Raw genomic sequence first — 15,061 nt, 5'->3', positions numbered from 1 at the left:
TTTGAACCCGTTTGCACTCTTACCTGGTTTCTCGGTTTGTAGGTGTTCACTTTCAGGTTGAGTACCTTTCTGTTTCAGTCATACCCCTAGCATGTTTAAGAGCTTAGTCCATGTGTGATTAGTTTCAGTTTGTACACTCCATTGGAAAGACACTTTTCTACCATTTTTTTAGTTATAACACTTCATAAAAGCAGTACTTAGACAGGAGTGCATGTTTGAAACTTAACTGCGTTTTCTTTATATCCCGCCACAATTGCTGATGAAAGTTCCCGTGAAGAAATGTACTGTTGAAATTATGTTCTGTAAAAACTTGGTTTTAATTTTTCACCTGAAACTTGGTTAAAGATTCTGATGGAAATGAGTTACGTGGTGTACTTTCTGATAGCTCTTGCAGATGATGAAATGAGTTACGTAGAAGAAAATAAGGAGACAGTGAACAGATTCCACCTCTGTGCTAAGACCCCTACAGAGCTTATTTGCTGTTATCTTCTTTCAAGAGGTTCTGAGTGAGCTCTAAACACACGAGTGAATTTGTCTGAAGATTTCCAAAGAGGATTAATAGAGATATGTTGTGTGCTTTGGTATCTTGAACAGAAAGCCAAAAACTACAGAATATATCACATTATTCATAACTTGCTCGCTCCAGTAATGAATGCTGTCTGCCACGGTTGTGCGGAGTAAAGTCTATTTAAATGGAGTAACTTGTCACAGGGAAAACTAATGCTTGACAAAATGTGATCACACACTTTTTGATGCCAAGCAGTTCATAGCTATCAACTAAAAATTAAGGAAGACTTGTCTTGGAGCATCCAGAACAACAGGAATACAAAAGGTGAGCAACCAAGGCCTAACTGGTTTGAGATGTTGCTTCTGTCTGCTTGGTAACGACCCTCTTAAACTTGCTGTAAATGCATTTCAGCATAGTAACTACTTGTTTTGTCCTGTACTTCAGAATTCTGTTTCATGCATCAGTCAACAGTACTGTAGTCACCTACACGAAAAGGTAATTAGGCTGATTTGTTTGCTTGTTTAATAACCTGGAATTAAAGTGTTGATAAGGAACTTAATTTTTTGTTTCTTAGATATCTGTAGACCCACATCTAGGGATTTTGGTAGTCAAATGAAATACTGAGCTCTTGAGAGAACCAGGGTGAGGAATATTCCAGTCAGTTCCAACTGACTATGCAGTTAAACTGTTCAAGGCAGAATAACTCATAGTGTAAGATGGGAGGGTTAGGAATCTGTGCAGTTGACAACATTTTAAGTGTGCATTGCTATACCTGCAGCTTAGGGAAAAACTATGCCTCTTTGAGAGCGCCATTTGTAATGGTGGTGGCCCTAGAGATGCTATGTGAATGCTGCTCGTGACGTCAATCTATATTGATAATATCAATTAGTGATATCAATCTATATTGATACCAAGCGTTGTCTTGGTTGTATTCTTGAGGAATCTTAGGGTAACACTTCTGCTCCTCTGTTTTTTTTCCGCAAGTATGATGGATTTTCATCCTTCAGGCTTTTCCGTTGTTTTACTGAACAAATTACTTAATCTCCATTCTCACCCCCTCCCCTGAGTACGCTATCCTTTTGTCTTTACTGTGCAGCAGCGTGAAAATAAGAACAATTAAACCATCAGCTTTCATTATGAAATCCTTTTTTACAAAGAAGTGGTCACATGTCAGTCCAATTTTTGGATGAATCTTGATGCTGTCTAATTTTAATGGAGGAAGGGGAGTACAAAAGATGAAGTCGATTTTTTGCATTTATTTATTTTTTAATGCTCTAAGGTTAGTTATTTGGTTTATTTGTTATTTCGGTTATTTTAGTTACTTGTATATTTTTTTTTTCCAGCAAAATCTTAAGTATTGCTGGCATAACTCATCCAGAGTTGAGAGCTCACTTGCACCTGGGAGTCTCACAAAGACAGGCTCTGCAATACAGAAAGAGCAAAATGAAAATGGTGGGGATTGGTGTTAATATAATATCTGTAGAGGAGGAGGAACAAGACCATCTACAGTTCCTGTTCAGTCAACTTATTTTCCTTGTGTGATAGCATTCCTACAAAAAACATTTTTGGAAAGTGTTGGAGGGGCAGGAGGTCTACACAGCGCTGGAGAATCCACAGTTAGGGCACACGTGGATGGGTAGAGAAGGTAGGATACAGCATGTTATTTAGAGTACAGTTTTAAGCTGCTGCTGTTGTAATGCTGACACTCCCTTTGGTCACTTCAGGATTACAGGTTCCTGCTCCTTGGGGTGAAGATGAGCAGACAAAAAAGTGCTGATCCATTTACGTGCAGCGATGTGGTTTAAAGATAACTGAAGAATTGTGTTTTGGTCAAAGCAGTTTTCCTATTTCACACGTTGCCACATGTCCGCCATGCTGTTCGGAGTGATCAGTAGCTGCTGGTGGGCCCTGTTAGCTGTCTGCATGTGAGGGTCTGGGCACCAGCTGGAAAGAAAATCATCCTGTAATCTGAAGTCTGGAGGTGTTTACCAAAGAGGTATTGCAGCTTGTCATTTTAACTCTCCTGGTCTGGTGAGGAAATAAGTCACAGGGGGTGTTAGCTGACCTGCAGGATGACAATCCACTAAAACATTGTATTGTTCTTGGGTGTCCTAAGTGTTATTCTTCAGAGAAGCACACTTTTCCTCAGCCAGTTTTGCAAGCACTGTTTAAAGTCTTGCAAGACTCTTAAACTTTGGGTTTTATTCTTAAAGTCTTAAAGATTCTTAGCATCTACGGTTGCCATACGTCGAAGAAATTGTAGTATTTAAAAATGTAAATTCCTACTAGTCTGTGGTATTTGGGAGTTGTGGGGACAGGAAAATACCATCAAACTTGAATGTGCGCTAAATGAACAGTGACAGAAAAAGAAACCGCTTAAATCACATGCTGCATTCTCTGCAAAAAGAAATTGATTTACATGCGAGAGAGACGTACTGATTTAAAGCATTCTCATTCTATGGAAGAAGTGGCTTCAGGTTCCTCTTTCACATCTGAAAAAACCCCAGGCTGAGCTTCAGTTCCTACAATAGTTTACCTTTTTTTCCCCCCATAGCAATTCTGCTATTTCCTGGGCAGTTTACTTGCAGCTGAGATTTTTGAATACTAGAAACAAGTTGTGGTCATGTGCGCATACTGCTGGGGAGGAGTTTAACTGTAATGGGTGGAGGGATGGATGTGGTGGGGCTCCTTACTTAGTGACAAATATATTTGAAGTTTGAACATCTGGTTAAGGCATGTCGTTACATGTATGTCCACATTTCAATATCTAAATTATTTTGTGAAGTCCTTTATAATGTGTATGTGATAAGCTGGTTTTTAGGTCTTTGTTTTAGATCTGTTTGTTAACAGCTGTATTTACCTGCTATTTTCTCAAAGGTAAATACAAAACCTCTTTTTCCTTAAGTTCAATGCTTTGTATTAACAACACACATCAAGCTTGCCCACCAGAGCCAAAAATTAATGTACTGGGAGATCCCTTCAGACACAAGATCAATCTCTCTCATGTGGCTGTATCAAATTCAACTGGTAGTTTTTGAGAGCTTGACCACCGTGGAGCTTAAACCCAGCATGTCACATTTTGTTTAGGAAAGTAACTTGCTGAATAACAAACACTAAAAATAACTTGTAAAATACAAACACACTTTTTTTACACTCGTTATTTTACACTTGTAAAATAACAAACACTAGTGTACCTATGTGTAAGCGACGCATTGCTGAGCTGGGTTCACCCTTTATCCTATCTGGCAGTAGCTGTTAGGTGATGCCACTGTCCAGGGACCAGATTCATTAACAGATTGTAGCACCTACTTGAAATTAGTAATGCTGTCTTCTGGAAGGAGAGTAACTGCAACTATTTGTTGGAACAACTGCTTGCTAACAGTCTCTTACACTGGGATGCATTTTGTAGTTTGGGATTACTGTCCCAGGACATGCATCCTTGCCTTCCAAATTTCATGGGGTTTTGTGGCCACTTAATGAATTGACTCCGCTTTTCAGTGTGACTGAAACCACAGACACATATTTCCTTTGCCACTGTTTTTGGTCAATTAGCCAAATAATTTCATTCAGCATATCTGCTTGATTTGAGTATCTGCTTGATAGAGCAGGCAGGAGAGCAGGACTATCCATTTCCCTAACAGTACGTAGTTTAGGCTCAGTTTCACAACACATTTAATCCAAACTTAGGCCTGTGCTACCATTCTAATACCAGCTTTTCCTGCCACGCTTGCCTCTGTTTGAGACTGAGTGATACTTCAGTTTATCTTCTGGAGCTTAATTCTAGATTCAAGGTTTGATGAAGTACAGGCAGTGCTCAGATCAAAGATGTTGATTGTGGTGTTTACTCCAATTTTGTTTCTTCCTGTAGCAAACAAACGCTTGCAAATTTTCTTGGTCTTCATAAGGAATAAGGAGTTAAAAACACTTTCATGTAACTTTGATTCAAAGGCTTGAATTTGGAGGAGGAATTCTAGTACCAGGAAAGTTTTCCCCTGGTCTGGACTACCCTGTTGATACTGAGGAGCTGTTTGCTCAGCTTTTACTTGTGTGTTATTCCCATCGCCAAGTATAATGATTCATTCTCAGTGAAGAGATTTTTTTTGCACTAAGTGGATGTTGCAGACTTGTTTGTGGCACGTTTGCCTACAAACAGACAAGTATTTGCCAAACAAAAGCCACTGTTTATGTATTTATTTTGTTTTTAACCAAAGGAGGCTTTGTTATCTTCTGGATAATATGATATATAAAAAAACCAACCTAGCTTAGTGTGTGGAACACTACATTTATCAATATTATAATTTAAAGGGGACCATTACAACTGCATAGGGTGATCTGCTTAATGTAAGCTACTGAATTTTATCAGGTGGTACCTAATCCAGTTCATACTGTCTTTTTGAATTTAAAACACATTTTGCTTAGCAGTGCATGTAGCAGAGGCTAAAGACTTGTTATAAAAGACTGTGCACCAAAAACATCTCTAGGGAATGCGAAGGGACTGTCTGGTTTCTGCTTGGGAGAGCTGCTTTCATGTAGTTGATTAAGGCAAGAAATTGCTCTTCAACCCCACAAAGTATAAGAATTTATTACTTGTCACATATGTTTTGGAAGGATGCTTCAGCACAGTATGGGCCCTCTTTTGAGGGTTATATTTCAAGCAGTGGTTGCCTGGTTGAGGGAGCAGAGTCCCCTTATTGCCTGGTTTCATATTGTTGGACAACTGTTACTCAAAATGCATCCCTTCCCTGCTACCCTGAGAATAAGGAATATGAGACTAAAGTAAATATATGAGAATAAAGTAAGTTGGGCCAAAAGAGTTCAGGTGTATGGCCAAGTACTTACTGCAGATGAGATGAATTGGTGACATCTCAGGGGCTATGCATGCAGAAGTAGGCTCAAGGAGGGTCATGCAGGTAAGGACATGTCTTTTACTTCTCTCGCCCTTGTAGCTGACTTTCTCACTTCTCACTGGGCAAAAGTTGTGACCTATTTCAGAGGGATTTTCTGCATAGAAAGTTGGTTTTGGGGTCTTGTCCCACAGGCAGCTGTTACATCTATGGTTTTCTTTACTCATACCACCCCTTCCCATCTTCCTGGCCCATGCATGTGGATTTTAATAAAGTTTAAAATAATAATAAAATCACAAAACCGAAACCACAACAGCAACAAATCTGATTCTTGTAGGAGATAGGTACCACAATTCTTTATCCAAGAATTTTCTCTGTATGCCTGGCAGTGATGGGGTACTTCTGAGTAAATGGGGAAGGACAGCAAGAATTGTAGCTGTAAGTGTGAGGGGCTTTTTGGTTGCCTGTCATCCCTGGGAATATTACCTGATCACAGCTAAATAAATATACAAGAAAATATTTACTTAAAATGAAGAGTACTGTCTAATTGTGAGAAATGGCTGCAAAATGCTGAGGCTTAGGAATGCTCACTGCGCTTTCTGCTTTTTCCTTGGTGGTGATGCTTACTGTCCCTTCACAGCAGCAGCACTGAGGATCCAGATGCTTGGGTAAAAGATGAGGTTGGGGTCAAAGGCAGGTATGGTGTGTGCTCTCCAAGCCACTCTTGATAACACATGTGTAGCTTGTGGTTTGAGATGTGCACATGTATTCTCTGCTCTATTGTCCCCTGCCAACAGCATCCCCCTCATCTTCTTGCGTAGGCATGCCATTACACACAGCAGGATCTCTAACAGCAGGGATGCTTTGTGTTACTAGAGCCTCCTGTGAAGTCAGAAAGGTTTAAGGAGGGGAAAAAAAAAGCCTGGAAAAAAGAAAAACCAAATCCCTATGGCTCTAGAAAACTACATCTCCTGATGGTGTTAGGACTGAGCGCTCTTGTCCCCTTACCTTGAAAGGAGCCTGTTCTCACCTCCTTATTGCATGATGTTTGTGTTTTATGTATATGCTGTTTCGTGGAAGCATCCCAAGTAAAACCCACCTGGAAAACATCTACTGCATATACATCCCGCAGTGGCTGTGAGCTAATCCCATATGTCTCAGCGCGATCAACGTTAACCCTTGGTTTTGCTCCCACCACCCTTTGCTCATGAATAATTAAGCTAGTTGATGCCCTCTCCTTCCAACCTGGATTTGTGATGTTGTAAGTTCAACTACTTTTGAGTTTTCCTTAGCATGTATTGAAGTTGGTGAAGAATACGATCATCTCTTCTGCCTTTACCCTGTGGACTGCTTCAAGGAGAGGACAGGCTAGGACAACACAGCAGTCATCAGGTGAGAGATGCTTCATTCTTTCCCTTGTACTGGAGGAGGAGGAAAGCTGAAGAAATGGTATTTACAGTCCTGCTCTGGCCTCTCTAAATGCATCATTGCCTGGCAGCTGAGCCCCTGTCAAGCAGCCCATGGTGGGAAGGCTGCCAGGTGAACACATGGGCATGGATGCCGGCTGTGAGGAGCGTGAGCATGAATTGTGGATGGCAGCATGGGCGTCCCAGCTGGGTGCATCCCCAGGACCGGTTACTGCTGAAGGGCTGTGTCCCTACATCTAAAGGTTGGAGTGACTTCAAACGGCCTCCGTGCCTGCTAATTTGGGGCACGGGAGAGTTGCCAGGCTGAGGCACGCATAGCCCTGAGACCTCAGGCTTCGGCTTAGCTGTGGAGCAGGTAGGGAGTTGGCAGCAGTGATGCAAGCTGCAGTGTGCTGGCTTGCCAATGTGCTTTGCCCGGAGGGGCCGAGCCCACGGGCGAGTGGATGATGGCTTTTTCTTTGTGCCTCCTTCAGTCTGCACCCCGCTGAGGCTGAGGGCAGGGGCCAGAGAAGATGCACAGTGGAGGGGACACCTCTACAGCAGATCCTGGACAATGTGGGCAGGCGTATGTAGGAAGCACAGGGCTGATAACAGCACTGCTCTTGCAGGAGGACAGGCTAGAAGCTGGACCTTCACCAGGCAGACATGAGCGATGAGGGAAGTCCAGGGTGTTGATCTGAGGGATGCTGCCATGGATGCATGCACTGTCTTCCAGGACATAATTGGCACAGTTGACTCAGGTTGTGCTGGCAGGGCTTTGCTGTATTCCCAGGCTGTGATCAGAGCTGTGGTCAGCAGTGCTGACTCTTATAGTCATTGCTGATCCGACACTAGGGAGTTGTGCCTTACCCTGTGGCTGGGTGGGAAGCTCATGTGCTTCCAGAGGCACAGCACCAACCAAAGAAAAGCATTACATGATGTGTGAACCTGTGATAGCTGTTGCTGGCTCCCTCCAGCCCTCTCCTTCAGGTCTGTGTGTGCAATAAAGATGAGCAAAAGCATTTTTCTCTGCTGGAGTTGTTAAGGAAGAGGGACTCATTTTCTTTTAGTGAATTTGGGGTAGGTTAGATAGCCCCATCCCCATAACAAAGGTGTCTTTCCTCCATTCCATTCCCTGGTACACAAAATCCTTTAAACTGATGTCTACTTGCCCTTGTTCTGCAGTTATGGACCTGGCTCTTTGACATAACCACCCCCTCTGCTGTGCAGCTCAGTCGTAGTGAAGTTAAGAGATGCTTTCTGTCTGGTGTCAGCTTGAAGCCTCGCAGGCACCGAATCCCTCTAGAGGAGGGCACATCTGTTCAGGAATCTGATCTCATTTCTGCCTTACAGAGTCTCCAACTAAATGGCCCATTTGCTTTTGTGAAAGTAATTGCTTTGAATGCTGTGGAAAAAAAAAAAGAAGCCAAAGCCACAGACAGTATCTAACCTCACTAGTGTATATTCAATAAATTAATAAAGTAAACACAACCAGGGTCGCTTTCAGGTTCACAACAGGGCAGTAATCTGTTTTTCAGCTGTGGTGGCTATTGCTAGCAGAGCACACTGCACAGCAGCCACTATCTGTAATGTAAAAAACTTGGCTAGGGGTGCAGAGAGCGGTTATAGTGCACCCAGGAGCATCGTGGAGCCAGGGCATAACAGCTCCATAGAAACACATCTGCTCCCTGCCACGCTGATGAGAGCTGCTCTGGTTCCACTGCCAGCCAGCCGGCACTGAATTTGTCCCCCTGATCTTGGTTACCTGAGCTACAGGAGGTCATGTAAAATATGATGCTAATAGTGGGGGTCTTGGCACCTTGCTCCTGAAGCTGCTCTGACCTTCCTGCTGCCCGGCTGTTGTGCAGGCAGGACATACCCTCCCAGCATGGAAAGCAGCCACTGTGTCCCTGAACACAGGGAAACCTGGGTCACCCAAACTCTTTGTCAGTGTGACTTGTGTCCTCTCTGTACAAGTAAGAAAGGCATAATTGCATTCTTGCTATAAAGCTTCTTCCCTTCCCTGCTATATCACCCTGCCCCTCTCCACCACATCCATAGTCATCCTGCTCTATACCTATTATAAACCAGAAATGCTGCTGTGCACCGTGTCTGAAAGGAGCAGCGGGTACATCTCTCCCCATGCACTGACTCCCTCATCTCCCTTTCCTGCCACTGCATCCACACTGTTCCTGGCCTTTCCTGTGGCCGGGAAGGTGCTTTATTTCTGCAGGAACCACAGCTGCTGTAGTGATTTGGCTGGCTAAGGCCTTGTCCTCTAAAGCTGGCAGCATCCTGCCCTCATAACATTTGTTTTCCCTCACCTTCTGCTTTTTTATATGCTTAAATAATAATAGAGATTATCTACTATATTACAATAAATAATATAAAATCTATTATACATAAATAATACACATAATTTAAGCATATAGTTACTGTAAATATATTATGAATGTCTTTATAACAGTATATAGGATCACAGACTGGTTTGGGCTGGAAGGGACCTTAAAGCTCATCCAGCTCCAACCCCCTGCCACGGGCAGGGACACCTTCCACTAGAGCAGGTTGCTCCAAGCCCCTGTGTCCAACCTGGCCTTGAACACTGCCAGGGATGGGGCAGCCACAGCTTCTCTGGGCACCCTGTGCCAGCGCCTTAGCACCCTCACAGGGAAGAATTTCTTCCTAATGTCTATTTGTGTAATATAAACAATATTATATTTATTTTATTTAAGTATATATGCACATATATAAATATATTGATAATGTTATTTAAGCGTAGGAGGTTGGGTAGATGCTTTTTTTGTGCGTAAATAATAATACATTATTCATTAGAAATACCTATTTAAGCTCATTAAAAAGCATCTCCTCAATCTCATACCGAATTGACAAGGTGAGAGGAATTGAGTACTATGACAGAAGGCTCTGCTAGCTTTATATATATCTATATGTTACTAATTTTCTTTTCTGGAGGACTGGTAAAGGTGGGTTGCCTTGGGTTTACCTGTTAATTTTGCCTTTTCTGATTTTTTTTTCCCCAAAGAAACAGAACTTAAGTGGATTCCTCAGGCAGAAGAGACATTTTTAAGGATATACAGCTATTAAAATGGCACTAATAAAACTGTGGAACTCAAAGCTATTACCCAGGCCACAGCCACCAGGGGCCAGCCCAGGCACTTTCTTCAGTGGGTGTGACATGCTGCAAGCAGAGGGAGGACTGTGATTTCTCTCCCTCTCATACATGTACCTGCTCTGTCCTCACCTCCTCCGAGAGCTGCCTTTGCAGTTTTAAGGCAGATGCAACACAGTCTTAATGATGGCTCTTTCTTGGGTATCTTTTATTAGGTGCTAGAAAACCCATTTTGTTTCTCTAATGGCTTGCCATCCTACTGAGATTCCGGGACGCGCTCTGCAGAGCAGCTCAGGGCCATGGTGTATCCTCAGGTTCCAGCCTGCAGAGACAGTGAGCAAGGCAGGTGAGGAATTGAGTACAGGAAAGCTGGTGGCAGAGCAAGTGTCCAGTGTAAGCGGGCTCCTGGGCTGATTTGCTGTCACAGAGAAGTGATTTGGTGACACAAAGATGTGGTTTCTCATGCCAGGAAAGGTTTTGCTGGGTGGTTGTGGTTTTTACTGGCAGATGGATGAAGACGGCTCCAGTTGGGGACCAGGACAACTACATGCAACCTCCTCTTTCCAGCTTGAGGAACACACATATCCACCCCCAAACCAGAGCTTGTGTAGGTAGATGTCATTTCTCCCTCTGACTCCATGTCCCTGCCCAATGCCCATGACGGGAAGGCAGTGCTGTTAATTTAAACTGATAAACCTGTGCAAAGGGTCCTTGTCATATGAAAAATAGTAAAAATCGGTAGGAAAAGTATTTTCATTCTGGGCTTCCAGAAAAGTACATGACCAAGCTAAAATGACCTCCTCAATACTTACCAGCAGAAGAGCCTTGTCCCCAGCTTTACTGGTTGTGGTGGCACCAGTAAAACCTAGAGGTCACCCCTGATGGGAGATGTGATGGAGATGATTCTGCCCCTCTATTCTGCTCTTGTGAGACCCCACTTGCAGCACTGTGTGCAGTGCTGGTGTCCTCAACATGAAAAGGACATGGAGCTGTTGGAGCAAGTCCAGAGGAGGCCATGAAGATGATCAGGAGCTGGAGCACTTCCCATATGGAGACAGGCTGAGAAAGTCGGGGCTGTTCAGCCTGGAGAAGAGAAGCTGCACGGAGACCTCAGAGAAGCCTTCCAGTATCTGAAGGGGGCTACAAGGATGCTGGGGAGGGACTCTTCATCAGGGACTGTAGCGTCAGGACAAGGGGTGATGGGTTTAAACTTAAACAGGGGAATTTCAGCTTAGACATAAGGAAGAAGAGCTTTACTTCAAGCGCCCAAGGCAAGCCCACCCATGGCTTACATGGTAAAACATCACCTACTGGGTACTGGGAAATAGTGTGGGATGGTGCGGGCTGGGTTTGTGATTCCTGAGTTCTGAAATCCTGTTTTACGTCCATGTTTCCCCCACTCATTTTTATTTCTCTCTTTCTCCACACCACATCCATGCTGCTTTTCTTCCTGGTAACAGCTTAGGCAGGCTCTGCCAGAGGGAGAAATATTGGCCACTGTCTGGAGCTTGCTTTTAAGCAAGGTAAGCAGGGAGCAGGCAAGGTCCATAGGAAGCCATTTGGCACCATGTAGAGCTGCCTTTATTAACACCGTGGTGCTCCTGTCATCCTGAGGATGCAGCCTGGCACTAATAACTTCTCCACTTGGCTTAATTATGATATGTTGGTCCTGAGATGCTGCTGCTTTTATACCAGTAATGTGAAGATTCAGACAGTACCTGTTGCTACATCTCAAGGGTGCTGGGAGCTGCTGGACTGAAGTGCCAAATCTCAGCTCTTGAGTAAAACTTAGTGAGATGCTGACCTCTAGCTTTGGGGTGGAGGCAGCCAGAATAAAACTAAGCAAGCATCTACCCATCAGTACTTATACAATGCCACAGTTATGACTGCTGCCTCATGGGTTGGGGAAGAGCTTGTTGGAAGTGTTTCTATAGCAAATAAACCCAGGACCAAGTACAACAAACCACAGGGTGGAGCAGAAGTGTGGTGGAGACACAAACAAGCAAAGATGAGGACTGGGGAAGAGCTGCCCTGAAATGCAGGCAGCAGCGGGTAGACAGAGACCCAAACTTGCCCCATCAGCCCAGGATCAGGTTTCCCTTTCCCAGTATTGGGAAAGGGAAACTGAGAAACACTTTCTCAATGGTTTTAGGCAAGTAACATCACTTCTGAACTTCCCTGTTCTCTCTTAAAAATGAGGCTCCTGCTTTTACGCCTTTGCAGTGGTGCTGGGAGGACTCTTACTCATTGCAGCATGCTCCAAAGAGCCACCAAATGCTATGTGAGCTTTACCTTGGAATGAGAGGTTTAGCCCTGAAACGCACCCTCCTCCTATTACAAGTCCTGTGGAAGCTGGAAGAGACTCTCCACTGTTGGCAGAGCAAGAATTCAGGTGGGACCATTGGGGAGAGCTCCCCTAGGCAGCTCGGAGATGAGCACAGGAGAGGAAATCTGCTTTCAGCAATGCTGCTGAGCTCCCTGCTGCTTTACGTGCTAGTCTAGATGTTAATAATGGTATTATTCCATTGCTGGTCAGATTAAAACAGTGGGATATAAGCAACCTTATTTAAGGGCAGCTAAGTAAGCATATTCTATTTAATGAAGTATCCTGGTGCAATTTTGGTCCTTGGTGTCCTGCGTTGGTCCTTGTGCCTCTGTTGGGTACAGGGCTGGACAGTGCTGATGTTGGCAGCTGAAATGGGTTTATTTGGGGAGGAACCAACACCTTTGGCTGAGGATTTTAACTGCAATCAGCCAGCGACAGTTGAAGATTATGATATTAAAAATATACTTTTTAACTACAGTTAATTGATTCTCTTGGGAAATTAGCATGCAATGGGCCATTTACTCTCTGTTTATCACTACGCTTTGCTAAATGAACTCGGCACTGCTGTCTGCTACTGTATTTCCTCTGTGATCAGTGAATGTCCTTGTACTTCAGTGAAGCCAGGCTTTGATTTTGGAAGACAGAGGCTAATGGAAGACAGGGGCTAAGCGCAACTGGGGCAGGCAGCAGCCACCCGGCTCTGTGGATAGCAATGGATGACAAATGCTGCTGGATGGTTTCAGTTATTCCATGGATGCTGTGCCGTACCCTGCATCCCCATATTTCTTACTGCTGTTTTCCTTTTCCTGCCCCACTGCAGCTCCATCTGGGAAGGCAGAGCCACGTGCGTGTCTCGAGGCTATACATCAAAACTCGGCTTTCTGCAACTGTGGCTCTGCAATAAACAAGGAGGAGAGCGTGTCCCTGCTTGACTGGTACGTTAAGCAGATGTTCAGTATCTAGACCTCATTTCAGGCAGGCGGAAAAGAGAAGGAAGGAGAAGAGGGTGATTTTCTCCCCTCCCTAACAGCCCAGTGATGCCCTTGCAAACCTTTTGCGATGTGACGCCAGGCTGCAAATTCAGCGTTAACATCTGTTCTTGAGCTGCTGGCTGGATTGCAGGGATGCTACCTCCCAGGGTATTGGAGCGTGTGTGAAGCTGGCTGCAGCTGCAGAGATGGAAAGGGCTAAAAGGATGCTTTAGAGCCACCAAGGAAATGCTGAGAGAATATGCTAGAAGCTGGGGGGTTATCAGGCTGTGTCACATTCGAACTGACCGCTTTAACTCCCCTTCAAGCTAGTCTCCTTTGTATTTATTTCGTACAGAAGCAGCTCAATTTTTCATAACTTCCCTGTGTGAAAGGCTTATTATTATCAGTTGCTGTTATTATTCTCCAAGGTTACACAGCATCTCTGTGGTAGAAATGCAGCCTTAAGAATGAGCTGACACTTCTTGGCTCTTGGTCCCTTTTTCACATCCATCCAGACACCTTTGCCCTCACTCACAAGCAGCAGCAACAGGGAAGTGTCCCACTGGCAGAAGGATGTAATAACTGTTGTTAATATGACAGGGATTTCTAGGCACAAAGCATGGGCTAATTAATGTGTAATGTGCCCTAGTTATTTGAGGAGAGTATAGATACCATTCTACGTGGACTGGACAGAGTTAAGATGAGGTGGCTTGCTCCATTTCATCTGAGGGCTGAGGAGCAGAGCTTAGTTCTCAGCCCTGTGCCTCAGCTAAGAGGTCAGCCTTCCCCCTGCCAGCTTAATCACCCCCTTCCCCCCTTCATCTATGCAGACAGTTGTTAAAATACCCCCTCATGTTCATATTTAAGTTGTTTTAACTGCACAAATGACTTCTATGTAGGTACAAGAAAGACAGCAGTCAAAATTGCAGCTGATGGCAGAGCATCTGTGTAGCAGGTTGGTAAATTCTGAGTGTTTTGTGTATGAAAATGGAAGGGCAGTGTTGCCTTTTAAAGCTGTCCCAGAATAAATCCATCACGAAGCAGAACTGCTTTAATCCACATACTTCCTAAGGAAAAATTTCCCTTCAGCAGCAGCACAATAGTCACCACAATGGGATGCTTGTAGCAAAAAACATCTCAAGGCTGCACCAGGATCCATGGCATTTCATAGGATGCCATGGGAGCGACAGTGACCAGGCTGGTTTCCTCCACTTGGCCACTGAAAAAATTCAAAGAGCATCAGTTGTGGTGACAATGATTGAAGCTGGGTGAAAGCTTCATCTTCCTATCGTAATAAAAAGGGTTATCCTATACTAAGACTTCTTCTTAGTCCCGGAAGAGTGCTGGTGGAGGCACAGCCACAGAGGGAAACAGATTTCTGCCAGCTAATCATAGAATCATAGAATGGTTTGGGTTGGAAAGGACCTTAAGATCATCTAGTTCCAACCCCCCTGCCATGGGCAGGGACACCTCACCCTAGATGGTGTTGCGCAAGGCTCTGTCCAGCCTGGCCTCGAACACTGCCAAGGATGGAGCATTTACCACTGCTTTGGGCAACCTGTGCCAGCGCCTCAGCACCCTCACAGTAAAGAACTTCTTCCTTACATTTAACCTGAACTCCCCCTGTTTCAGTTTAAACCCATCACCCCTTGTCCTATCGCTATAGTCCATGATAAAGAGCAGCTACTCCTCTAGCAGCAAAGCAAGGATGCAGGCAGGGACCCAGCCATGTCCTGCTCTCCAGCCAATGCTCATTTTGTTTTCAGCAGGATTTGCAAGAAGTAAGAGATTAAAATCCTCTGGGCAGTGTAGGGCAGGTATTGAAGGGCGGTATGTTTTACACGTGATTGATGGCTCTCAGGCAATGAGGCTGTGCAGC

This window comes from Strigops habroptila, chromosome 10 (genome assembly GCF_004027225.2).
Source record: "Strigops habroptila isolate Jane chromosome 10, bStrHab1.2.pri, whole genome shotgun sequence".
Taxonomy (NCBI): Eukaryota; Metazoa; Chordata; class Aves; order Psittaciformes; family Psittacidae; genus Strigops; species Strigops habroptila.
The sequence above is the reverse complement of the archived record's forward strand: the minus strand, read 5'-3'. Positions refer to the sequence as shown.